The sequence below is a fragment of the Falco naumanni genome, chromosome 16 (assembly GCF_017639655.2).
Source record: "Falco naumanni isolate bFalNau1 chromosome 16, bFalNau1.pat, whole genome shotgun sequence".
Lineage (NCBI taxonomy): Eukaryota > Metazoa > Chordata > Aves > Falconiformes > Falconidae > Falco > Falco naumanni.
Genome location: NC_054069.1, coordinates 5,252,414 through 5,276,248, shown reverse-complemented (window position 1 = coordinate 5,276,248; position 23,835 = coordinate 5,252,414).

The following is a 23,835-nucleotide window of genomic DNA, read 5'->3' as shown; positions in this document are numbered from 1 at the left end:
AGTGATGGAGAAGCAAGGGCTGCACGACCCAGCCCAAGCGCAAGCAGCAGTGGTGGCCCTGGAGATGTGCAGGAGAAGGCAGCGGGGCCTCGCTCCTGGCGCTTGTAAGAACGGGGGGGAGGTGACTGTTATAAATTGAGACCACAATTGATCATAATCCAATTAAAATTTTATTAATTATAGCAAGTAGAATATGAGCAAAGACAGCGCTGGACGGCAGGGGAGTCTGCGCTCCGCCAACTGCCGCCCTGAGCAGTTTAAACAGTCCTTTTTTATACTCTTTACTTTCGTGTTTATGAAGTAGTGGAGGTGTTAACCCCTTACTCATATATCTTTATATGGGGTCGTCTGTCTTGTTTCTGTCTGGCTGTTATCTTCTCTTTTACAAGCAGCATCCTGGACATCTGGCGGTTATCTTATTTTTCACAAGAGGCATCCTGGATATCTGGCGCCTAGTCTTTACATTATGCTTAACATAAATCTTAATATCCTAGTCCATAGTTTCTTACATTATGCTTAACATAAATCTTAATAAACAATATCCTAGTCCATAGTTTCTTACAATCCCCCCTTTTTCTTTTTATCCTATTATTGTTTATTAGATGCTACTTTCATTCTCAGCACTGCAAATAAACCTTTTTCCACAATCCCAACATTTATCATAACACTCACAAGGTAATACGTCACAATTGCAATAGGCGTAGTTGGGTAATACATATAATAATAACATACAAAACCAAAACTTAAAAATAACACTTTTTCTTAACACGTTCTCCTTTTTTTTTTTTTTTTTTAATGCGTCACTATCATGGCTAGACTATAGGGATTTCGCATGCGTGGTCTTTCCAGATTTTTCCAGCACATTCTGTGGGGCTTTAAAATCGCGCATGCGCATGTTCAAAGGTATACACGGACCATTCGCGTGATCAACAATGGCTACTGCGTGCCCAGATGAAGTCCCAAACCCCTTTCCCGAGCTTACCACTCCGGTAAGTCTGTTAATGGTAACATTCATGGCACTATGGCCAAATGACAGGTCCCAGTTTTCAATGTAAGGTTTTTTTTTTTTTTTTTTACCACCAGACCACCACGTCACTTGCCAGAGAAGAAAGGTCTAGAGTGGACATTTCGCCCTCTGAACATTCTGTAAGGTGAGTGTTCTCAAAACGTTTAACCTATATGGTTCATTAGAAAGAAGATCAAAATTTTATATATATATCTTCTTTTTTTTTTTTTTTTTTTTTTTTTTTTTTTTTTTTTTTTTTTTTTTTCTTTTTCTTTTTCCTGTTGCTGTTTAGGCAGAGGGTGCGTTTTTCTGTTGTCTCACGTCAAGAACTTATGGCGGAGGTGAAAAAGTACAAAAGGCGTTTCCATATCGTCGTCTTTGCGTTCCTGGCGCTTGTTTTTATTGCCATTCTATCCTTTTTTTTACTCAGCCTACATTATTATCTGAATTGTTAAGAGTCAATTGTTTCCAATTTCTTGTTGGCTATTAAAATGTTATTTTGTGTGTACATTTTGTCATACTACTCGCATTTGTTTAACGCCATCGGGTGAAACCATAATAGCAAATTGCATGTTAGTTATAACGTGTTGAATTAATCTTATAAACATGGAACAACACATGGCAAAAACAATAATGTGGCTAATCCACATAACAAATAAAATAGGATTCGTTTTACCCAGGGGCTCCCGAGAAGCCAGGAAAACAAGTCAATATTCGTCTTTCCAAGTTCAGACGGGAACATGGGCTAACTTCCCTGTCTCTGATGTGATTTGTTTAACTACCTCACCATTGTCATCAATTTTCAAACAACAATTGGAAACATTTACTTTACCACAAACACCTCTTTCTTTGGCTAGCAGGTAGTCCAGAACCAGCCTGTGTTGATAAATTGCATTTAACATCAAAAGCTTTAGCTGTTTGATTAGTAATAATTTCCAAGACAGCCTGTAGACGAATGATACGATTCAGATTGTAGATAGGTTCTCGAGCGCCGTTAATAAGTTCATTAGGATTCCAAGTTGCAGGTTTATAATACTGTATGATACGTTGGGGTGTCCATTCATTTAATAAATATTGGTACCCCCTCAATTCTTGGGAGTCTGGAAAAATCAACTTGCCACTGTTGCCCTGGCTAATTTTCAAACACATTTCACATCGCTGAGTCACCTGTTTTATTACAGTATACAAGTTCTGCCCTATCAATTTCTGATTTAGACTTTTATATAAATTATCAGCTCCCCAATGCATCTTATTATGTTTTATTACGGCTGTGGTCCATATTAAATTGGATGGTACCACTATACGACCATCCCTCAAATAAGTCCACTTATTTATTTTATCATTCATGTCCTGAATGACCTTTAAGTTTTCTTTAGAATAATTTGGCTCCTGATCCGTACTTACAGTTTGGATTTTACCGTCTGGTATTAAGGATAATTCCTTTTTTCCTACCTCCTCTACTACTTGTATGGCTTCATGGTCGGCCAGGCGGTTTCCAGTTTCCAAATCAGTGCCTTAATGGGCCCTCTTATGTTCTTCCTTCCTGGACGACCCTCTTATAACAGAGGGGGCCCTTCCTCACATCAAGGTCTGGCATGGCATATGTCCCCACCGCTCAACGCCTACTGGGTTGCAGCCAGCAGCAGAGCTCAAGATCTTTCTTGGTGGCAAACACAGAGGCCAACCCAGTCTTGCCCTTGATTGTGGTAGGAGGCACTTGACCAACCTTATTCCTTGTACTTTGTTGTCAATGCAGAGTTTCATCTGCACATCCCATAACAAGTCACAGTCATGGTAAAACACAGATTTACATTAGTAGAACTACTACAGAGTGTATTTTATTTTAGTTTTTTTTTTTATGCAATATTCCCCACAGCCTTGCTGACCAAGGGATATTGTTTTACCTGAACTAGGCAGGCCTCCCGTTTATCATTTCTACTGTAACAGGTAAAGCATTTTTTCCTTACCTGGAATTTACTTCCAGATATACCTGGTTAAAGATTTCTTTTACTTCAGGGAGGTCCTCTCTTCCACTTTTCTGTTGAATTAAAGATAAGCTCAACATTTTAGTTAATTGATCATTTTTAACTTTTGGTTTCATTTCCCCTTCTTTAAACGTCTAGATGTTTTAATAAATCTCTTCCTAACAAAGATTTTGGAGATTTTGGCATTCTTATTTGTTTTCTTAGTTTGTACTTTAAAGGTTTCAGGTTATTTTCCTGGCGGCCAGCAGCTCCCACAACTGTAACAAATTCTTTTCACTGAAGTTTAACACCAAATAAGTTGGTTTTATATTCACCAACTTTTCTACATCACGATTACCTTAGTAAAAATCAACTCGAACCTTTATCCAGTCCTATTCACAACTAACTTTCAAACATCTAAATTTCCCCATCAGAGATTCACCTTTACTCTCCTCAGACCCGCTGCCTGCCCTAGAGGGGCCGTTACCGGTCCTGTTGTGCTGCAAATGCTGCAGCAATCGGGGTGACATTGTCAGGTCCTTCTGCAAAATCGTCAGCAACAGCAACCCCCTCCTCCCCACCATCAGGAGGATTCGGGGCAGGAGATGCTCTTCCTGCTCTGCAGGTTACACAAGCCTGCCTCTGCAGCAGCACTTCTATTTTAACTCTTTCTTACCCTGAATGCAAATCTGCTACTTGTTGCTTGTTGCTTTAAGTCTGTGTTATTACATATCAGCCTTCGCAGGCAAATAGCAAACACCCTGCCATGCATTCAGCGTGACTCAGCCGCACCTTCGAGGGGATACGGGGCTTTGTACAAACTCACCCCAATACTTTAACACTTTCACAGGGTTTTGTTTTTTTACTCTCCACCCCCCCCCGGCTTCAGATCTTACATACATTAGCACAAGTTTTTTTTTATCTTACAACGTGTTTCATTCTGGTTGCTCCATAGAAGGAACCACAACCTCCCCTCTGATCCTTTTCCATTGCTAATATTAAGGGATCTTGTGGAGCTAGGTTAATACCACACTCTTTTGCCACTCTGGGTGATTCCTCAGAGTGAAAAACATACCAGCATACATTACTTCATCCCATTTTTCCTCTCGCCTTAAAAATAACATTAATTTTAGCAAAACATTATAATTCAGTGTGCCGTTTAAAGGGCCATTTTCTCTGTCCCCTAACTTATACAGGGGCCACCACTGATTGCAGTACTTAGCCAAAGTTCTCTTATTCACGCTTCCCCAGCTGCCCCCCCCATTTCCTTCCAGTGACCTTTCTTACTATTATCTCAATCGCTATCCCAGCCACAGAGACTCTAATTTCACTTACAGCTCTCTCTCTTATCCCAAGGCGTCCAAACCTTACAGTCAGGGCATTCAATTTCTTGTCGCCACCATACATATAATAATTCTTTACACCATATACACTTTAAAACATACAGAGGTTCACATTCACCCCTCGGATGTTCAAGACAATAACCACATACCAACATTTGTAATATACTGAATACAGAAATGTTCTCACATTTCCAGCATAAATGAGTATAACAATTATTAATAACCTTGTAATTATTAATTAAAAGGCCACTTTTCTCCACATTCCAACTTATAAAGCGGCCACCATTTTACAATATTTTATCAATGTTTTCCTATTCACATTTCCACCAGCGGATCCTCCAATATCCCTCCAGTGACTCAAAACACATCCTAACGGGCTTTTCTTTAAAATCCCACCACTCTGTTTTCTTCCCATTTTTCCAGCTTACACTCACAGAACACACTTATCACTTACAGAATTACTACTTACAAAATGCAACACACAGGTATCTTTTTACAGCAACACCAAGAGCTCACTATTATTTTCAAAAATATAGCCGAAATCACAGTAACAATTATCAAAGTCAAATTCCACATTCCATAAATCCGGTAACCAAAATAAGCAACACTGCAGCTTGAAAACAATGAATATTCCATTAACGCCTATACATATTCATTACCTGAACCCGCCTACCCTCTCTTCGTATGCTAATTAGCTTATCAGTCTTTCACGCTTGTGCAGATTCTTCCAAAAATTGTGGGCCGGGGTCTTTAGAATGTGGGCCGTGGTCTATGGGAGGAAGGCTGTAGGTCTTCCTCATGGTGTACTTTTCACCTTTTGCTCATTTGCAGTGTTCTTATCAGTCTAAGGTAATTTATGCCCTTGCTGGCCATCTGCTTTTCTTGCTTAATTATTTCTTTTACCCTTATCTGTTCTCTCCTGCTGAAGTGTTCCGCTAAAGTTTTTCCCATTATTTTGCCACAAACTGAGTTTTGAGGAGCGCTTGCCCTAAAGGTTGTCTGGATTTACCCCAGAGTACAGCTGAAGGGCTTTCCTCAGTCGTTCCAGCCACTCAGTGGGGCTCTCATTTTTTTTTTTTTTTTTTTTTTTTTTTTTGCATTTCATCAAATGCTTTATTGATATTCTGGCCACGGGGTACTGCTTCTCTAATCCCCTGAATTACTATAGTTCTCAGGTCCTGCATATGAGTTCTATGCACCGGATCCTGATTATCCCAATTAGGTCTTTGGAGTGGCCATTTAATATCTGCTTGGGGTCCCTGGGTTTCCTCGGTAGTAAATAATTGACAAAGGATAGATCGCATCTTATCCCAAGTATAAAGGTTTGGTCCCAGAAATTGATCTAATCTTTCTGCCACTCCGAGTGGGTCCTCAATTAAGTTTCCCATCTCGGTCCTTTTAAAATCTCGTAGGTCAGCCGAATTTAGAGGCACAGAAATATATCCGATCACAGGTTGAGGTCCCCCCATGGGCATTTCCCTTAGGGGGTATATTTGAGCTGCCCCTTTTTGACTTCTAGTTACGCGTTTAGGAAGAGGGGGAGACCCTTGTTCCGACTCTGGTGGGGGAGTGGGCGCTCTGGGGACCTCTGCAGGAGCAGGAGGAGAAATGTAAGGAGGGGGGGTTAGAAGGGTTTCGTCTAACTCTCCCTTCTTTTTCTTTTGTTTAGTTTTTTATTTCATTCAGCGGGTAAAGTCTAGCTCCCGTTTTTTTTAGCCACACCTCCGCATATTGATTCTCCTCCGGGTTAAGGGGTTTTTTTATTATTAACCCAGAGGTTTAATTGCTGTCTTACCCAATCTTCTTCTGACCCATAGACTGGCCAAAAGACATTTTTAGAAATCTTCTTCCCTCCCCATATCTTAGTACAATATTCTATCACTTTCTGCTTATCTTTCCCTAGGGTTCCAGGGAAATATCTCCAATTGTCCAAGATATATGCCAGAGGGGTATTCTTAGGTACAGTGGGTACCCTTCCCATGGGATTCGAAGGCTTGCTGCCCTTCGCCCCCATCTTCTGGAACATCCACAAACATACACTCACTCGCTCCCCTTGTTCCTGGCCCAGTCCCTCGCGGGAGATGGGAGACGCAGTACTTAAGAGTCCGCACTCGCTTGGTTCAGTATATCGAACCTCTCACTCGTTATATTCCAGGAAACCCAATCCCGCCCGAACGGCAAACCTTGCGAACAACTTCGCAATATACTTACGCGTCCTGCGTCTTCGTCCGGACTCCCGTGCACAGAATTTTTATGGGATTTTACCGGTTTCTCCTTTGCTCATTATTCTAGAATTTAGGATCGTCGGTAAGGTTGGAGTAAGCTGTTGGTCGCGGGGCCGCGAAATGTCGCGGGGCGCCTCCCCGGAGGACCAAAGCCCACTGTTCCTTATCCGAGTCACGGCACCAGAAATTGTTATAAATTGAGACCACAATTGATCATAATCCAATTAAAATTTTATTAATTATAGCAAGTAGAATATGAGCAAAGACAGCGCTGGACGGCAGGGGAGTCTGCGCTCCGCCAACTGCCGCCCTGAGCAGTTTAAACAGTCCTTTTTTATACTCTTTACTTTCGTGTTTATGAAGTAGTGGAGGTGTTAACCCCTTACTCATATATCTTTATATGGGGTCGTCTGTCTTGTTTCTGTCTGGCTGTTATCTTCTCTTTTACAAGCAGCATCCTGGACATCTGGCGGTTATCTTATTTTTCACAAGAGGCATCCTGGATATCTGGCGCCTAGTCTTTACATTATGCTTAACATAAATCTTAATATCCTAGTCCATAGTTTCTTACATTATGCTTAACATAAATCTTAATAAACAATATCCTAGTCCATAGTTTCTTACAATGACCGAGGGCTAAACTGGAAAAAAACACCTTAGGGATTTTGAAAAGTTGTACGGAGCGTGTTGTACACTGAGTGGGCTCTGAAGGCAACTCAGAAAAAATGGATATCCTTTTGATGCTTGTAGTGCCCGGAGGCCCAAACTGAGGTTCAAGCCCTGCTGGGAAGAAGCTGCTCAAACCTGTAATAACAGGCTGTGCCTGTCACGATGAGTTTTCAATAGCAACACACATGGCAGACAGGAATGTTATTATCTGAGGCACTGGGGCTCCAAGGACTCTGCCAACGAGCTGTGACACACCTTGCGTGTCTGAGGCCGCAGGGCTGCCCATCTGGACCTTCCCCGGGTTCGCTCCAGCCCCCTTGGGCTCTGAAGCCGTGCCGGCGGCAGGCTGCTCCGCCGCCCTGTGAAGGAGGAGGTCCTGGCACACACCGCCTCGGTGCAAGGGTTCGGCTGCTCTCCCAGGTGGGAGCTGCTTGTGCAGCCTCTCGGGGAGGACAGCAGCTCTGGAGACCACCTGCTTGGTCCAGCATTAAAGAAAAACTTCTTGACACGCAAGAGGAGGGGGGCCTGGCCACCGCGTTTGCTCAGGGGGCAAATGCCAGCAGGCAGGATTTCCTCAGACAATCTGAAGCATCTCTAGAGCCAGATTTGTGTGCGACAGAGGGAAGGTCATAGGTGGTGTAGGGGACAGAATCAGCCATCAGAGAGGGAAACTCTCCCCAGAGCTGCAGTCGGGTGAGCAGGATGCTACCGCATCCAAGTGGAGCCGTATCGTACCCCTGGCTGAACGAGGCTGATCGCCTTCGTGGGGGCTGGACAGGACCCCTCGGTCTAACTGGGCAGGACGTTTGGAAGCGAAATCCTGCCTTGTCTTGGGTTGTTCTTAGAGCAACTTTAGGTTCTGCAGATAAAAAGACGCCCATGTGTACATATACCACTTCCGATCTGAGGATCTCAAAGCACTTTGCAGATATGGCATTTACCCAAGATCATTCTCAGCAGCTCTGGGAATAGATGCAGGTACCTGGCCCGCGTCCCTCTCTCTTCCACGCCACTTCTGCTGCTAGGGCAGCTTTCTATGGATGCACTCGTGCTGCAGTGCCTCTCGCTCCTACAGCATCTCTTTTTTTGTCTGCTGTAGTCTAGACAAGTTGTTGATTCTCTGGTGTCACAGACCATGACCCCACTCCTACACCAGTCCCATCATTTTTCCCTAGTTCATTGCTCAGGCATATGCTCGTCTATTTTGAATCATTTGTATGTGTGAGGCTGAGTCGCTCCTAATCTCGTCTCCCTCCTGGGGCGTCAGTCACACTGGCATGTGCCTTTTCCCTGTCTGCCTCCCTCTGTTTATGGACTATGGATATTTTTAACCCTACCCTCTAATTAGAGGTAGTTTTCTCTGGATATTTTGTGCACAAGAGCTCTCACGTCTGTGGCCAGCAGGGCAAGCAGTAAATGGCTGTGCATAGAAACCTTCCTGCTAAATAAATACGCTGCCCTTCACCTCCCAGCAGCACGTTTCAGAGAGACCGGGATGGGGGGCGAAGGCTTGCGTTCCTGGGGTGTCTGTGTGCAGCAGCAGGGTGGGCTGACAGCTAACCCCCCCGAGAGATGGCCACAGCTGCCTTCTTGTCCTGCAGCCCACTGCCTAGGGCTGCTCAGAGCTCCCTGCAGCTGCCTCCAAGCTGTAGTTAGTACTGTGACCTGGAGGAGCCCACATCCCCGAGGATCCCCGAGCTGAGCTCACTTACCCTGTGCTGGTCCAGGGGTGGAGGAGAGAGCGATACTAGTTAGACACGGCCTTGAACCATCTTCCCCATTAGGAACCTGCTCTCCCTGGCTTCCCAGCACCTCGCTGCCCGAGCACCACTGTCTACCTGGCTCTCAGCATCCTCCTGAGGTGCAGATTGGGAAGGAAGCTGTGATCCCCCCAGCAGCCCCAGTGCAGCACAGAGGCACGAGGCAGCCGTCGCGTTGGTTGGTGTGCGCGGTCCTTTTCTCTCCTTGATGAACAAACAGCAGCTGGCTGCCCCATTAGGCAGCAAGCACCCCTCGGGCTGCCTGCATCATGCTGCAGATTTCCTTTAGCTCTGTTCACAGCCAAGTCCTCTCTCTCCTGCCCCTTCCCCCAGCAAACTGGAGCTGCAGATTAGGAGGCCAGCTGGTCATTATCACGTTACACTGCTCTCTTCCCTTGCCAAGGCGAGCCCGGGAGATGGCATCAGCTTGCAGAGTGGCAGGTTGAGCGCTCGGGCTCGTGACCCAGCTCAGGTCTTAATGCTATCGGCGACCTCGCTGGCAATAGCAAACACCGCTTCCCCCAGGCCGGGACTGGGTGGAGGAGAGGAATACTACTCCTTTTTCCTCTGCCTGGGGTGTGGGAGCAAGGTTCAATGGTCAGAGGGAAGGGGATGCTTCCTCTCTCTCCTGATCCCGCCCAGACATCGGTTCACAAGCATGCTGATGACATGCTAACGCTCTGTTGCATTTACCTCTGTTCTTGCAAGAAGACAAGTGATATAGAGGAAAAAGCATTGGCTTAAGGGGAGTGAGGTTGTCCTGCAAAGCTCGGGGCTCCCACAGTCCTGATACTACACTCAGGCTGCTCATACTCTGGGGCTGAAGATGCTGCTTGGTTCCTCAGCATCGTGGCAGTGGGGTCTTCAGACCCACAGCATGCAGGTAAGGATGGGCTGCTTCTGCAGCCCCCCTCGCTGCCTCCCAGCAGACCTATCCCCCTGTAACCACCTTTGCTCGTTCGCTTCCTGAGTCGCTGTTTATTCTGGCTCCGAGGGCTCATGCTGAGGTGGTGGAGCAGCCTTGTCCGCGAGCTGAATTTTCCACACTCTCCAAGGCTGTTTGGACATGCTTGACTAGCAGCTGACGTGTCAGCCAAGGGTCTCCCACCACCCAAGCAGCACCTCGCTCGCCAGCCAACACGCGCCTTGGGGCAAGCAGTTAGCCATGCAAACACCCCCCACGCACGCACACGCCTGTTGCACTGCTTTATTGTTTAATAAGTGCCTTGGGTTTCACCAGCCCGGCTCTCCTCTCCGTGTCTCCAGCAGACGGCACAAGGCTCCCCAGCTGAAGCCAGTTTTAACGGCTCTTAATGACTCCCATGGAAATCAGCACTGCGTCGGGTTCTGGATCAGCAACTGTGCTCAAGTGCAGTAGGTTGCTTGGAAAAGAGTCAAGAATTTGGTTCCTCTTGATCTCCCAGGTACCTGCTAGTGCTGTTTCCTTACCCCCATCTACCTGAGGAGTTAACCAGGTGACGAGCATCCCATGCCTTGAGATCTGGAGCAGGCGGAGAGGAGGGCTTGCCTCCTGGTGTGAGCTGCCGAGGTTCCCTTGGCAGCTGGTCAGAGCAGGGATTTCTTGGTCTGAGGCCTGGCTGCGTTAGAGCTTTGGGCTTCTGGAGGCCTGTGAGAACAGGGGGAAATTGCTCTGCATAGCTGGGTGCCACCTTCGTACCTCCCCGGCCCACAGTCCTTGAGCAGCCAGGTAAAAGCACTGTCCTCCTGCCTTGCAGTGAAGCGCAGTGCTTGGTTTGGAGGAGGAGCAGGGCTTTAATCTCTGCCAGTTGAGTTGCGTTTGCAAAGACGATTAGACATATGCCAGCTAATTCATAGTAAACAGGATGGAGCGAGAATTTGCCACTTATAAATGGCAGATGAGCAAACTCATCACTCCTGTCACTCTCGGGTAATACACCCTGACATAAGTCCAGTTTAGCTGTAGTTTATCGATGCTAATCCTGCTGGTCCATGCCTCTGTTCTCCATCCTCCTGGCATTTTTCTTCCTCTTTTCCTGCTTTGCTTTTCTTTCCCTTGCTCCTGGTACTAGCATCTCTGGCCTTGTGGGGCAGGCAAATTCCCCAGCATCCCCCACCCTTCTCCCAGTACGTTAGTGTTAGTTTCTTTTCCAAGTTTTAGTTTGTCTTCCAAGTTTTTTCTTCTCCTGAAAGTGTCCATGTGCAGATTAAAGCTACAGGAGAGTTTTGTCACCCTAGGGGTTCAGACAGACAACTTCCCAACCCTGTTGTAGCTCTCATCACCTCTGTTTGCCTGTCTTCCCCCCTTGGTGCTCCTGTTCCATGTGATGAAGCATTGCCCAGGTCCCTTCCAGGCTTGTCTGGTGCCCTGCCACCAACGTGTCGGTGATGCTTCTGCCAGGGCCCCAGATGTGGGGTTGGGGGGCTCAGGCAGCAGCCCACAAACGAGGGGACCATGCAGGCGCTGAGCTGCTGGCTCCGGTTCTGGTCAGCCGTGCTCAGCGCTGGAGCCTGCCCAGCCTGGAGTTTATTCAATACTTTTACCTAAACAGACACTCCCGTGGGCTCCTTGCTAAGAGCAGCACAGGGAGCCTGAGCCTGCAACTGCCCCGTTGTTTGGAGAGCCATGTAGCCAACCTAAATACCTTGCTCTTCTCAGGGTGTGGGGGTGTGTGTGTGTGGTCAGAGCCTTCGGGGAGTTGGGGAGGGGGGAGATGTGTGTCCACGTGTGAGAGCAATGTCCACAAAGCTTGGCCTGTCTTCCCAGCACCATTGGGGATATAAAGCTGAATGGCACCGGCAGGACTAGGGGCTGGTGCTGGGCTCCGGTGGCTCTTATCTCTGCTGCACTGAAGGACCCTGGGCTCCTCCGGAGTGCTGCACATCCCACCGGGATGCAAAGCCTGCTCCCGATATGCCTGTGTGGGTGCTACAGGACGGCACCTGGAGCCAGGTCAGCTACATTTTTCCTGGAAATCCTGCCAGCTTTCCTTCACAGTGATGCTAGGAGTGTCCCAGCTGTCCTCACTTAGCTGATCCACCCCCACAGAATACGTGGCTTTTTCTTGTGGTACTGTCAGATCCCTCAGAGACCTTGCCCTGCTGCGCAGCCTGGTTGGGCTGAGCTCTCTCCCGCATCTCGAGCGTGAGTTGCGTGTCCTGCCTGACCCTCATCCTTTGGATCAGGTCAGCCGGGAACGAGATCCCAGGCAGAATCCCAGGAAAACAAAACCTGGGTCAGAGCGTGCATCCATGGGACCACATCTCCCCTGGACAGGGTGCCGGGCGGTGCTTGCAGGTAGTTTGAGGCAAGAGAGGGGGTCCGAGACCCCTCGCTGGGGAGCGGAGGGAGGGGAGAGCATCCTTTCCTGGCCAAAGCCCCCTCCCTGGATCCCGGGGCTGTGGGCGCAAAGCCCTGAAGCGGCTCTAGGACTAATTTCTCCAGCCCGGGGGTTCCCTCTTGTGGCAAGATGCTCCTGGCTCGGCTGCCCTGCTGGCAGCTGCCCCCTCCCCTCCCCCCAGCAGGCTGGGGGTGCCGGGGGACCCCGGCCCGGAGCTGGAGGAGGGCTGAGACCCCCACTCCCCCCGGGCGCTGGGGTGGGTGCGCAGCCGCAGCTCGCTGGTGCCTCGTAGGCATCCTGCGTGCCGCCGGCTGAGGGGCAGCACCCCTGGGTGTTGGGGTGGGGGGTCCAGGGTGCCCCCAGCCCCCACGCAGCGGGTGTGGGTGTGCAGTTACCTGCCAGGCTGCAGCGCAGCGCCTGACTCTGGGCTCGCTGGTGGTGCGGCCGCGGGGATGTGCGGCTCGGCGGAGCTCGGAGCTCAGCATCTCGCCCCACTTGCCACCTGCCTGGCACCGAGGGATGCGGGTGCCCAGCACTGGGGACCTCAGCACCCATCCCTGGGGGCTGGCTCCCTCCAAACACCCCATGTCCCCTGTTGCTGCATTCGTGGCAGTACGGGGAGGCCAGGGTGCAGACCTGCCCCACAGCACAGAGGAGCTACGGGGGGGGGCAGTTTACGGTGGGTAACCCCAATATTTGCAGCCAAGCACCGCCAGCGCCTGCCGCCTGAGACCCCGGCTCCTCCGTACCCACCTCGGGGCGGCTGAGCCGGGGGAGGCAGCCTGGGCTTCCCTCTTACGTAGGAAACCAGATGCTTTGCAGCTGCCTAATGATGTTTGTGGCTGCTGCAGCATCCAGGCGTGAAGCGAAGGCCTCTGCGGGCTCCTCTGCGCCAGGCCGGAGCGGTGCACAGCCCGGCTGAGCCCCATCCTTGCCCGGCTGCTGTGAGGAGAGGCTGGAGCCGAAGGGAGCCGGTTCCCTGCGAGCTGTGGTGAGTCAGCACCTCGCTGCAGTGCTGAGCAGGGCTCCGCGCCGCGCGGAGGCGAGCAGCACCCGGGCGGCATCGATGTTTATTAATGACTGTATTGGGGATGCTATTTAGTCACCGCTCCCACGGAGCCAGAGGCAGCCTCCCCTCCTGCCGGGGGGTGGGATGCTCCTCCGCTGGGCTCCGGAGATGTCTGAGGCACCCAGGCACCCACACCGCTTAGCACCCAGGTCCCACGAGAGGCTTCAGTGATGCCACCTCCCATCGCTCGCTGCCTCCCCTCCCAGCAGAACCACAGGGCGATCTCTGTTTGAGGGAAGGGGAAACTGAGGCACGGTGCGTGGCGAGGGGTGACAGCAGGACACGGTCCAGCCGTGCTGATTGTCTAATGGCTGGTGCTGCAGCAGGCTGCGCTCGCTGCTGCATCTCCCACATCGAGGGGGATTTATTAATGCGAGAGTGCTGCAGATTTAACTAGGAAGAATGAGAGCAAAGCGATTAGAGGATGGGGGGACGGCCCTTAAAGTGCTGGGTGGGGGTGGGGGTGCTCTGGGTGCACAGCAGGGCCTCTGCTTGGCCGGCACAGCCCTCCCCAGCGAGGAACCCTGAAACTCTCCAACAGGCGTTTTCCCACTCCACCATCTGCAGCGCCATGAAACTTGCATGAGGTTTGAGATGAAAAGTCGTTTTCTTTAAATGAAGTTTTAATAAGATCAAATTGGAAAAAGAAAATAGTAACTCTTCTCCCTCCCCTCCTGCCCCCTCCTCCCCATTCCCCCCTCAATTCCTATCAGATTTAGTCTTCTGGAGGCAAAAATCCTTGCCAACTGGTGGTGACCCTTGGCACACCGGTGCTGAGCGGGGGCCTGGGCTGGGTGCTGGGTGGTCCCAGGGGTGTCTATAGGGGATGGCAGCAAACCCGAGGGCTATAAAAGCAGTGTGCTCTGTGCTCGGCAGCTTTGCAGCAGGTGCTGCAACACAGGGGGCTCGGCAGCTTTGCAGCAGGTGCTGCAACACAGGGGGCTGCCCTCCCGCTTGGGGTGGTGGGGGCTTCGCAGCCCAAAGCAGGGGTGCACACTGACATGGGGTGCAGCAGGTGGGGTCCCAGCCTCTCGTGCTTGGTGCAGCAGGTCCGTTAGGGTGCTGGGAAGCACCTGGGTGCCAAAGCCTTTAATTAAGCCTCTCTGAAATATGATTTGAATGTGCTTAAGGTGAGTCTTTGCTGGGTGGAGTTTTGGGGGGTGGGGTGGTGCCGCCGGCCTGCACCTCGCCGGGGGCCTGGGGGCTTTGGGCGGCGGGGGCGGGCGGGGGGGCTGCCGGTGGGGGGTGCCAGCCCTGCCCGGGGGCTCCGGGAGGGGCCGCCAGGGGGCGACCTCGGCTGCGCAGGAGCGGCATCCCCCGGGGAGCAGCATCCCCGTGGAGCAGCATCCTTCGGGGAGCAGCATCCCCGTGGAGCAGCATCCCCGTGGATCACCGCCCTGAGCTGGGCCACGCTGCCGGTCGCAGGGCGGAGCAGCTAGCGAGCTGTCCCCACCTGCAGCTGTCGGGCTCCCACAGGAATGCTCAGCCACCAGCTCCAGCTGAGCCCTCAGCACCCTCAGCACTATATAAGGGTCCCACCCTGCCCCAGATATCCCTCCTCGGGATCCCTTGTCAGCCCAGAAACAGTGCAGGTCCAGCAGCGGGGCACCGGAGGGATGCGATGGTGATGCCAGGTAGGTGGGAAGGACGGAGCTTCAGCCAAGGAGGAGCCCGAGGGGAGCTGCGTGGCCTGGTTTGTTCTCTGATCGCCACAAAGCCCAGCTGGCATCTCCTAATTGCCTGGATAATGGCTGCACGCACATGGCTGCGCCCCACGTGCTGGCAGTGAGCAGCGGTGTGGCGTCATTTTGCTTTCGATGCACGGCCTGGCTGAACGCCGGGTTGGGGTTTACCGGGGGGCTGTGAGCTGGAGCCAAGACCCCCAGGAGCCCGCTCTCCCCGCCTCTGCAACAACCAGGTCCTGGGATCTGCAGATGGGTCAGATCCTGCTGCTGCACTGGGGCTGGCTCTCAGCGGAGGGTAGGCAATGTCTGATAGCAAGGGGAAACTGAAGCACATCCCAGCGCATGCATAGGAGAGAGGAGCAGGTTGCACCCCAACATGGCTCACCCGTAGGTGCCAGCCTGAGGAGCAGGACCCTGAGGCAACTATGCCCAGGTCTACTGTTAGCTGGGAGCTGGCCATGCCCCTGGGACGAGAGCCTGTGGTGTTTTACAGCAGCCCCGGCCACAAAAGCACCTTCGCCTTGCAGGTCCTCTTGGCCATGGCTTGTCCCCCTGGTGTGCAGCCCCTGCCTGGCTGCCGCCTCATCAGCACATTAATAAACCATCTCTCACCAGCTTTCCACACCACTGCCAACTGCTGTTTCGATGCCAGAGGGCCAGCGCTGCTCCAGCCGGGAAGGGAGCAGACGTACCTCCAGCATCACCTCTTCCATGAGCTGCTGAGGCATGAAGCTACCTGGAGCTCAGGGGGTTTGTCAGCAGGAGCGGCAGCCCTAAAAAAGCAGGCATAGATTCAATTCACTCAGCAGTGTGGGCTGGATCCTGCTGCTGGAGCCTCCACCATGGATCCTGAGTGCCTACAGTGTCCGTGGAGGTGGTGCTGCAGGGGCTGCGCTGCACCCAGCACCAGCTATTTCGGGCAGGCGCCAGCATCCCACTCCTCATCCTCCCTCTGCTCCGCATGTCCCAGCTGCTCGGTGGCATCATCCCTAAGCGGCAGGGGGCTGGGAAGCGGTGCAGACCCCAGGAACGGGCTGGGGGTGCGATGCAGAGGGGTGAAAAGCTGTGAGGGATTGGAAGGAGACCCTGGGCAAGGGCTCGGTGGAGCAGCCCAGGGCAGGGCAGGGCGCACAGCTGGCCAGCGGGTGCGAGCCTGTGGCCGAGCACCGTGGGCATGGCTGGCCCTGCCTTGCCCTGCCCGCTGGCATGGCCTCGGTGGGTTCCCCTTCTCCATATGGCTGTGGATGTGTTTGAAACCCTTGGATGGGTAATAAATAGAAGCAGGCCCGCTGCCTTTTGTTTTGATTGATTCCATTTGTTCTGCATAAGCAGCTCCTTCCCTTTGCCAAGGCTCAGCTTCTGGGGAAGTAAGATGCTGTGAGCTGATGGAGACCAGCTGGGCTGTGCTGGGGAGGGTCCCTGGTGTTCCCAGCACTGCTGAGGCCCAAGGCTGAACCCCAGCTTGGGGGAAACCGAGGCACCCGACAGCGCCAGGTCTGCCTCTGCGGCAGGTGGATGCCTTTGGACAAGAAGGGAAACTGAGGCTGGGAAACGTGGTGTGCCATGCCCCAGGACACACGGCGAGGTGGGGGCAGCTCTCAGCTGCAGAGGCTGCTGCCTTCTGGTGCTGGGTGGGGGCAAAGCCACCCATGAGCTGGGCCAGCAAAGGGTGATCCAGGGACGCTGGCCACCCCGCGGGTTGCTAGCACTGCTCTGCTACTGGCATGCAGGGGCAAATGGCTTTGTAAATGAGCTTGGGTTGAAAATGAACACAGGAGCCGGGACTCCTGGCTTCCTTCACTGTCTCTGTTGCAAACAGCAGCCTTGGGCAAGTCTGGTGTCTCTCTGCCTCAGTTTCCCAGGCAGGGGAGGCTGTTTACCCGTCGGGAGCTGGGGAACCAGCAGGTTCGGCAGCAGGATGAGTGCTGCAGATGAAAGGCACTGCTCAGAGCGAGGGTTGCTGGCCCGTGGGCTCCTGCGGGGCAGCGCAGAAGCAAGAGAGGTGGGCAGTGGCTGGAGGGACCCCAGAGGGATCACCCTGATGGTGTCCTAAATGCAGCCCCACCTCCGCCTCACCCCCTCGCCTGGGGACCCCCACCCCTGGCAGGAGGGGGGATGGCTGTACCGAGGGTTGGGGCTAAAATTACCCCCCCAACTCCGGTGCTTCTGTGCCCTCTGGGTGAGTCAGAGGGGCCGGGGGCACGTGTGCCCGCACCCCAGCTGCAGTGCTGCTCGGGGGAGCGGGTGTAGGCCCGAAGGACGCAGCTGCCTCCCCACCAAGTCCGCTCGCTGCTCCTCTCCTCCTTCTGATCTGCCTCATTATCTCCTGAGTCATCGCTCCCACCTCCGCTGCAGCCACAGCCGCCCGCAGCCCGCACTGCACAGGGGCTGCTACCGGGCTGGGGGCTGGGGGCTGCCAGAAAGGCGAGGGAAGCCGGCGGGCACTTGAGTGCGACCTCTCGGTCTCCAAAGGTGGCTCGGTGACGTGGGCAGTGCTGCAGAGCATCTTCCCGACACACGCTACTGGACGCCCAGATGGACGTTGGGAATTGCGGCTGCAGCTGCCCGGCAGGGAGAGATCCGTGGGCATCCGTGAGATCCTGGGTGCTTGTCTTGCAGCGATGCTCTTGGGCTGGGAATCAGGCTTCAGCCTGTCAGACAAAGCTGCAAGCTGCTTTCCAAGCCTGGCACCGGGCAGGAGCCAGGGACAGAGCTGGTCTGCTTGCTGCGAATGAGCTGCTCCCCAAATAGGTCAGGATCCGGCTGCTGGCGTCGCTAAACACATGTTGGCACGGTGCAGATCCTGGGTTTGGCATGTGCAGGCTGCAGCGGGTCCCAGGGCATGGCTGTCCCTCCTGGAGAGCCTGGGGGATGCTGCTGAGTCTTCCCCTCTGAAGGTGCTGGGATGCGCCCAGGCCAGGGCTGGCTCCTGTTTTGCTGCTGGGATGGGAGATGCGGCTCTTTGCTGAAGCGGAAACCGGAGGAGGTGCCTCTCTCTCCCCGTGCCCCTTGGCAGCCTCTTCCCAGCGTTAATCCCTCTTGCCACTAACAATTTGTGCCTTATTAACTCTAATTTGAGCTAGCCTGGTTTTCTCTCCCAGCCATTGCTCCTCATGCTGCCTTTTCCCGGCAGACTGAAGCGCCCGCAGCGGGCAGCGCTGCTCCCGGGGGTATCGCAGCCCCCACATCTCCGCTCGGCTGTGTGGGTGCAGCAGTTTAAGTCTCTTGTCAGAAGGTGTTTTCTCCCGACTCTTGAAACATCGCTGTGGCTCTTCGCCGGCTCGGCATGACCGACAGCAGGACGAGCTGCGGTGGCTCGGAGCCAGGGTCCGTCTGGCGGACTCTTTGGGAAGCTCCCCGGCCGTCGCTTAACTTGTCCATCACCCATTTATTTCTGCAGACCTGGGCCTGGGCTCTGCCCCCATCCCTCTCCGCTTTGTGCTTCACCTCCCTGGCTAACAGCCAGGTCAGGACTCCTGGAGAACGGAGAGCAGCAGCCGGGTGGGTGGCCATCTCCCATCTGCTTTCACTCCCTTTTCTCCTTTTCCTCCTGCTTTTTTGGCTGAGGGGGCAGGGACACCCTCCAGCCCCCTCCTCTTCCTCAGGGCTGCGGAGGAGCAGGAGCTGCTGTGCCCACGGGATGATCAGGACCTGCTTTCCGTACGGGAGGTATTTTCCTGCGGTAAATGGATTATGGCCCCGCCAGCCAGGGCTGGTGATGTAGGGGGGCTGTAGCCGTGGCATGTGGTTGAGCCAGCGGCTGTTGGGAGTCTGTCCCGGTGTGAGCATCCCTTGGGTTCAGCCTCCCCAGCGGAGGTTCCCCGACCCCAGCACTGATGTGGAACTGGGAGGATCTGCTGGGACACCGTTGGGCATGCAAAGGCAGCGGTGGCAGTGGCCTGTGAAGCACATCACAAGCTGGAGGATGCTGCAAACAAAGCGTCGGGAGCAGCGTGGGGAGTGCTGAATCGGCGTGGAGGTAGTGAGTGGCTGAGCAACAGCTACAGGAGTGCCTGAGGGCCAGCTGCACGCTGCTGAAGGGCCTGGAAACCAAAAAGCCTTGGAGGATGCTTATGTCTGCAGGCTCAGAGGAGAAAGGCTGCTCTCGGGAGGGAGGTCTTGGATGGAGATGCAAAAGCCACCTGCTTGCAGTACCCCGTGCCAGCAAGGACTCAGGGTGACATTGAAAAAGCTCTCGGTGAAGCAGCCACATCCCTTGAAGCATCTGGCTCCCCGATGCCTCGGTTTCCCTCGCAAGGGGATAGCAGTACCCCTGAAAGGTGCAGCCCCCTGGCAGTGAGAGGCACGGGGCTGCACCGGGACACAGGGGTCCCGCAGCAGCATCTGGTCGTGCTGGCAACCGCTGGGAAGGCATTAGCATCCCTCCGAACAGGCTTCCCCTTGTGCAGCGAGGACGGCCGGCAGCTCTGACCCTCTGCCGGGGAGCAGGGAACAAGGGCAGCTGTGTGCACCCATCGCACTCCCTGGCCCACCGCCCCGACACGCATTCCTGCAACAGGCAGGGCTTTCCGGGCTGGGATGCAAGGGGGGATGTGCTGGCTATTGCGGGGAGGGGGGGCTTGTTGTGTTTTGGTTGTTGGGGTTTTTTTCCTCCTTTTTTTCTTTTATTAGCCACCTTTGGGTGCCTTTTTGAGCAATTAATCTGGGTTGTGACATTCGCCGAGCAGATCGGAGAGCCCAGGGCTCATTAGCACCTGGCCGAATGTTGCTGGAGAGATGCTCTCGGCAGCTCCGTGCCTCTGCCTGCTTGTTATTCCAGGCGAGTCGGGGGCTGCGGCAGCGGGAAAGTCCCCTCGGTGGAGACCCCACCGCACTGCTGTGGGCAGCAGAGGCAGTGCAGGGTGGCTGGGGTCTCCCTCCTGCCGCGGTGGCACGGCCGGAGCAGCCAGCGATGCTGTGTTGGCATTGGGGTACCCGGGAATCAGCAGGCAGCGCTGTGCTGCAGGGCTCAAGGACTTTTGAGGGTCTCAGCCTCCCTGCTTCAGCTTCAGCTCGACTTTGTTCCATTTCCCATCAGCTGCTCGAGTCCTCAGCAGCAACCTGCGGCTGCCGCTGCACCAGCACCGGGAGTGGTGTTGGGGCTGCATGGCCAGGGCCCTGCCTGCCGTTGGCATGAGCATCCTCCGGGCTGGGGAACCCAAGGCAGGAGACCTTGCCTGGCCCCGGCACCACTGCCCACCCTGCCCTGCTCCTGCCAGCAGGGAAGAAACCGTCTCCCCCTGGCCAAAGCCACCCCAGCTGCCGTAGGGAACTGGTCTGTGATTCCTCTGCCAGGACTCATGTCCATCTCATGGATGGTTCTTCCGTGGGTCTGACTGGTTTTTGCTTTTGGCTTCAACGCCCCATGGCCATGAGTTACACCCGAGTTCCTCATCTCGGCCGCTCCAGGCTGCACTCCCGTGAGCCCTGGCTTCAACACCCCCAGGGTTTTCACCCCGAGCCCCAAGCCTTCGCCCCCCTCCCACCGCCAACCTCCCTGTGTGTCTTGGGTCCCTTCATGGGGACGGGGATGGCAAGGAACGTCCCTGCGCCTGGCTGGCTGCGGAGCAGCATATGTGCTGGGATCTGCTCCCTGCCTGCTGTTTATCCGCTTCCTTCAAGTTAACTTATGTTTCCATCGCTGCCCATCTGTCTCCTTCTCTTCCTCTCTTCCCTCCTTTCCTTGCATGCTGGCAGGCACCGGCGGAGCACGGGGTCCTGTCTCCAGGTGACCCTGGAGGGTGGCAGGCGTTTTGCCTCCCCCCACCACCCCCACATGGCCGCGTGCTTGTGGGGGCACTTTTGGGGGGACTCTGGTGCGGATGCACGTAAGGCTGAGATGCGTTGACCTCCGGCAGCCCCCTCCATCCACCATGAACTCCAGCAGCAAATTTTGGCCGGAGGATCCCCCCTCTCCCATTACACCTGAAGCCGTGGGGGCTGTGCTGGTGCCAGCAGCCCCTTTGCAACCTTTGATTCCCTCCCCTCCTCTTCCTCGGCTCCCTCCGCTCCCCAAGCTCAGCGATGCTCCCATCCATTCTGCCGAGTATTCTCTCCTCAGACATCTGTGCCTTCCTGGCTGGCGGGAGGGAAGCCCGGCCCCGCTCCCCACTGCAGCTCCCACCCCGAGCCTGGCTATTAGGGATACCCGGGCTTCTTCGGGAAACACAAAGGCATCGAGTGCCGGAGCCAACATGCACCTGCTTTCCTTGCTGCTTCAGAAAGCCCTTGTAGCTGCTGCCTCCCACTTCTCCAGCTTTTATTTATAGTCTGTCTTGCTCGCGCTGGTTTTTGGTTTTTTTTCTCTTTTTCTTTCCCCGGCACAGCTGAGCTGCTGAACTCGGAACGCCGCGGAGAGGCTTCTCCCTCAGCTCGGCTGCACACAGCCATGGCAAAGGGAGTGGAAGAGAAATCATATCCCCACCGGAGCAGCCCAGAGCCTCGTCAGCGTGCTCTTCGTTAGTGCTGATCACCCCCGGCGGGTGGCTGTGGGGGGTGCGCATCAGGTCGCTGCTGGCGGACATGACCCACATTTGGGACCTCGTTAGGTGCTGTCAGCGTGAGGGGCATCAGTCCTCGCGGTGACACCGGGGTCTCAGGGACTCTGCAAAGGACAGCTTGGGCCCTGAGGAGGCATGTCCCTCCGGCTGGCTGTGCTGCTTGTCACATCGGTTTGGTGACACCAGTCACTTGCCTGCTGGGAACCGGACTGAGACCCAGCAAACTCGTGCCGCTGGTGGCCCTTCAGGGACATGCTTGGTGCTGGGCAGCGATGGGACAGGAGTTTGTCTCTTTGTCAGCGCTCGTGACTCCTGTCCCCTCCCTGGGGCACCGCAGGATGTCCCTGTGCCCAGGGCCACTGTCAGATGTGCAGAGGGGGAGCATGCAGCCCTCAGCCGGGGTACGCGGGCATCACCCCCCCCGGCTGGCGGTGGTGTGGGTGCCATGGCAATCTTGGGGGCTGGCTGGGCCAGTGCTGTCCCACATGGGACGCTGCCAGCTGATGATGTCCCACAGGGAGCCACCAAGGGCTGCAGAGAGGAACCGAAAGCCGGGCTCCGCTCCCTTGCGCAAAATCCTGGTGCTCACCACGGCCATCCTCTCCTCTCCTCCCGCGAGGAGGTGGCAAGAGGACACGGCAGGGGGAAGGGAGGGAGAGGGGGACGTGGACTGAAATAACAGCCAAAAATTAAGAACAAAAAAATAAAAAATCACAAGGCGAGAGGCTTGCCATCTGCCGCGTGGGTGCCGGAGCAGGAGCCGCCCGCCAGCCCCGCGCTGCCGCTGCAGCCTGGGTACCGCCGGCACCAAGTGACTCAGCACCGGCGAGGGAGAGGTGCTCTGGGATCTCTCGGTGCTTGCCCAGCACTCCCCGAGAGGTGCCCCGGGAGGGACAGCTGGGGGACAACCCCTTGCCCGGGGCCAGCTGTGGGTGGGAGCTGTGGGCAGCCCATCGAGGCTGGGGTCAAAGCCTTCACACCTCCAGTGTTTCCTCGGGAAGGAGGAAAAACCAGGTGGAAGCGGAGACTTTTTTCTTCCACAGGAGCCGCGTTTCCATGGTACCCAGCAGGGAGGTGCTTCTTCACGGACCTGATGCTTCGTGGGGTCCAGCAGCCCGGCAAGGGGACCCCAGGGTGCCCCTCCACCATGGGCATGCCAACCCAGGCCACCCACGGTGAGAGGGAGCTCGGTCAAAAGATGCTGCCCAAATGTCCCCCAGATGTCCCCAGAAGGGCACAGCTTGTCACGACACCAGGGGCAGAGGTGGCACCACATGACATGAAACCGCCACGTGTCACCCCTGAGGTGTCACCTCCGAGATGCTGCCCTGGGTCCTGCGTGGGGCAGGGGGCTGATGCAGCCGTGGGGCCACACTGGGAGCACTGTGTCCCTGGCTAACACCGTGCCAGCGAGGGAGACAAAAGTGTGATTACTCACTGCCGGGGAGGAGCTGCTCAGCACATTACTCAGCCCCGCCAGCAAACGGGTCTATTCTTCGCACATCAACCTGGGGGACCGGGGAGGAGGAGGGCAGGGGGATGGGGGGGTTATTTTTCCCATCGAGTGGTGACAGCCCGCCCCCCCTCTCCAGCCCCCTCCTCCTCCCCCCTGCATCACTGCTACCCAGGGGGGGATACCAGCTTGGGGGGGGATGCTGGGGCAGGGGGCTCTACCAGTGCTGGGGAGGATGCTGGTGTCTCCGGTTCTCCCCATGCCACATCGCTGGGGCTAATCATGGCCCCCAGCTCCGCAGCACTGTCCCTTGGGGCTGGAAGGCTGTGCTGGGGGGGATGACACAACGAGTGCCAGGCCCTGACTTTTGTCCCTGTCTGCTCCCAGTGCTGCCAGTGGGTACGTTCCCAGCAAGCCCAGGAGGGATTTCAGTGATGCTGATGGTCTGCTGGGCCACCACACTGCTGCCCATGGACAGCCTGCTCTCGGGACTCCCGCACTGCTCTCCTCTGCCCCAGGGACCTCCAGGCAGCTCCCCAAAGGACGTCCCCAAGCCCCCACCCCTGCAGTGTGCCCGAGGCAGTGTGGCAGTGCTTAGGGCACAACTTGGGTGGTGGGATTTGCTGGAGTCGGTGGGCACAGGCACACCTCTGTGTAGGCGCCAGCATCACACCGGGGCTGGATTTTCTGGTGGGCCAGGTGCAGGCATCCCCCCAGCGAGGCTCACTCCCGGCTTAGAGGGCTTTGAAGGAACTCTTGGTGAAGCTGATGCTGGGATGGATGGAGCACTCGTGGAAGGGTGCAGGAGAGGGGAGGCAGGGGTGAGGGATGAGCCACCAGT